The sequence below is a fragment of the Octopus sinensis genome, linkage group LG10, assembly GCF_006345805.1.
Source record: "Octopus sinensis linkage group LG10, ASM634580v1, whole genome shotgun sequence".
NCBI lineage: Eukaryota > Metazoa > Mollusca > Cephalopoda > Octopoda > Octopodidae > Octopus > Octopus sinensis.
Genome location: NC_043006.1, coordinates 13064780 through 13068663, shown reverse-complemented (window position 1 = coordinate 13068663; position 3884 = coordinate 13064780).

Below are 3884 nucleotides of genomic sequence, written 5' to 3'. Positions count from 1 at the left end.
TCTGTCTTATCAATTTCTGTCTTATTGAATTCTTTCTGAGATCATTTGGCAATTCCTTCGTATGTACAGTATTTTGTTTCATCATTATATGTTAATTATATTTGAATTTTCTCGTTATCTTCATCGTATCTCAGGCTTTCTTTGTACTTCTGCGCATTAAGAGATCACAGCTCCGGCACTACAGACACATCATTAGAATGTCGAAGAAAAGATTCGTAAGACAGATTCTATAAGCCTCTGGAAGGACTGAAAGAAGTTTCTACTTGTGCAATCCTTTCTGGTATAATGGACGAAGATGGATGTATGGATATTTAAATTATCTCCCCTTACAAATATAATTGTTTTTCCTTCATTCTTCTATTTGTTTCAGTCACTTGAGTAGGGCGATGCTGGCGTACCGCCTTTAGTCGAACAAACTGACACCCAGGACTAATTCTTTGTAAGCCTAGTACTTATTCTATCGCTAAGTTACGGAGACGTAAACACGCTAACATCGGTTGTCAAGCGATGGTGGGGGACAAATGCAGACACACAAACACACTCTCTTACTCTCTCTCTCTCTCTTTCCCCCCCACACACACGCACACACAAACATATCTTCGAAGGTCACATATGTTAAATAAAAAACAACAACAAGGATTAATTCCTAAGAAAGATATCTCAATGTAGTTTTAAGCAATTTCATTGAATTCTTTTATAAAACATTTTGCAATAAGGTTTCATTGACCTGCTTATTTAAGGGGTTTCTTCTTCTCAGATGTTTTTTTTTCCATTTATTCTTTTATTTTTAAGAGTTTATTCATTGTATCGACTTTAAGAGTGCGTGTTTCTTTTGCACTAAGCTCTAATAAACTTTATTTGCTTGCGTGAGAATAAGATAAATGCTGATTAAGATTTATATCTTCTTACTCCTCTATTTCACTATATAATGTCAAATATTTATCATTAACTGTTTACATTTGCTAAGCGATACTGAGTGCCATAGACTCAGTATAGCTGAGCGTTATACCTGAGTGCCATAGACAAAAAAACAAGTATTTGGCAAGATAGTTTTAGAAATTTGCATCTTTCGTATGATACAAATGCACTTAGAAAAGCATATACTTCGAACAGTCACATAAAACATTTAATATCTAGATGAAGTAATACAGTTAATAAGCAAAATCGCAATCTTGGGCCTCCATAAGCCAAGAGAATATTGAGGGACATTTTGAAATTAGCAAAATATAAACTTCATTCACCATAAATATTGAAAGTATGGAAGCTGATTTATTATTTTGTTGAAATAACAAGACGGTTAGTCAGTCAAAACATTTGTTTCGAACTCAATAAGCAATGGAAGTGTAGAAGGACATTAAATATTTAGCTGAAATAATAAATTAGTCAGCAAAAACAGAACAGAATTTAATCATTAAAAAAAGGAATATAATGACCTGCTAATACTGTGCTAAATTAAGAGCTTAAATATAAAGCAGCTATTAGTGGTTATGTGGTAAGAAGCTTGCTTCCCAGCCATATGGTTCCAGGTTCAGTCCTACTGCGTGGCACCTTAAGCAGTTCTTTTCGACTATAGCCTTTGGTCGACTAAAGCCTTGTGAATGGATTTGGTAACAAAATGAATATATATATATATAAACCTAGATGTGTTCGACAATGATTGGTCCAGGCCATGTCTAACTTAATGCATCACCTGATAGGATATTTGAATCCTGTTAGTCAATTTTGCATATGGTCATCAAGTAGTGAAATTTTGTTGGTGAAGTGTATCCAATTATGGGTGGCTTATCTGGTATCTTTGAAGGAATCTATCCAGACTCCGTTTAAAGTTGTGGGATCCTGTTCCTCTTTGATCTCTTTCGGACAATGTTAATAAGGCAGGGCCTGTTGAAGAAAAGAAATATGTTGTAGTGTATTGTATGCTGTGATCTTGAATTGGGCAGGGGGCGTATGGCCCGTGGTCCCAGTCTTGATGACCTTGAAGCCTATGTTCAGGTCGTTTGGGCAAAGTTGGGGTGTAATTCTCACAGCGTATAAATGATGTACCGCTCACGGCGACGCTGGAGAGAGTAAAGTTTCAAGAGATCGTCATCAACATTACACCTAGGTCTCTGATGTTGTTAGAGGCTGTGTAGTTCCCCTAAAGGAAGAGAGTAATGGCTGTTTTAGTGAGGAATTTCTCCAAAATGATCAGCTCAAATTTCCCTCGTTCAGTTGCATTTTGTTTCTGTCTGCCCATTGACTCACAGCATATAGATCAGACTGGAGTTGAGTTCGGTCTGCTTCTTCATTGACGATTTACTGGAGCTTGGTGTCTTAGCAAATATTTTCACTTTGCAGTAATGTACGACACTGGAAAGGTCGTTATGTAGATTATGAAGAGTAGCGACCCAAGACAGTCCCGTGGGGGACACCGCTGGTGACTTTTGCTGGGCTTGAGTGGACTCCATCAACTACAACATGCTGTGTTCTATTCGCCAGGAAATACTTGATCCAGTGTAGAAATATATATATATATATAGAAATATATATGTAGAAATATATATATATATATATGTGTAGAAATATATATATATATATATATATATAATATATATATATAGTTAAACCAAAGAGAAAACTCAACGTCGGCCTGATATTGTCATTTGAATAAGAGAGACAAATGCCGTCAGATCATTGATGTACCAAACTAAATGACATGAATGCTGTGAGTAAATAGGCTGAAAATATATCACCAATTACTCCGAATTGAAATGGAAATGACAAGACTGTAAGGGATGTGGGAGGTAATATAAAAAGCGATACCAGTGGTGATCGGAGTGTTGGGCTCAATCCCACTGAAACTTCAAGACTTCTTATGGCAACTGGAAACCCCATGCATGATTGATATCTTGTAAAAAGCAGCCTTACTGGGCACAGCGCATTTCTTACAGTAAGTACTATCTGACTGAGGTCCTTGTTGTGACTTGACAGATGACTTAAGACTCCGGTGCATTCTTAGCTACACTGTGTTACGAAGGAATAATAATGATAATAATAATAGTATTAATAACAATAATGATAATAATAATGATAATAATAATAATAATAATAATAATAATAATAATAATAATAATAATAATAATAATAATAATGACTTAAAAGAATACTGAAGGCCAAATCATAGCTGCCTAGGACCAGGCATTGAATAGTAACTCAGTGAAAAACGAATATATAACACACAAGTACAACGGACCTCCACAGAATGTGTGGGGAAGGGGAATCAAAAGCGTGACTCACATTGTTAGTGCTTGTGAAAATTTTGCACAGAAAGTGTACAAGCGTAGACACTTTCTGTACAAGTGTACAAGCGTAGCCCCAAACCTCCATTGGCTACTGTGCCGTAAGTATGGGTATGGGGTTACGTGTGCTTGGTACCAACATACACCGGAAAAGGAAATGAATGACAAGGAGAAGGCCTCTGGGACTTTGACTTCTAGTCAGGCAAAATATTAGAGCACTGAAGGCCGGATATAGTAACCTTTAGGAGGGACAACCAAGAGTGCCTAATAATTGACGTGGCAGTGCCAGGAGATGAATATATATTCTATAGAAGAAAGAGAAAATGTTAGCAAATATGGAGACCTGAGAATTGAGATCACTAAGCTGTGGCAGCTACGAGAGTCAAACATAAATTTATCCCTATTGTCTGAAAAAACCTCTGGTAACTTTAGAAATACCCTACAATCAAGGTGTATTGTAAAAGTCAGTATTAGCAAGGCGGCGAGCTGGCAAAAACGTTAGCACGCTGGGCGAAATGCGTAGCCGTATTTCGTCTGCCGCTACGTTCTGAGTTCAAATTCCACCGAGGTCGACTTTGCCTTTCATCCTTTCGGGGTCGATAAATT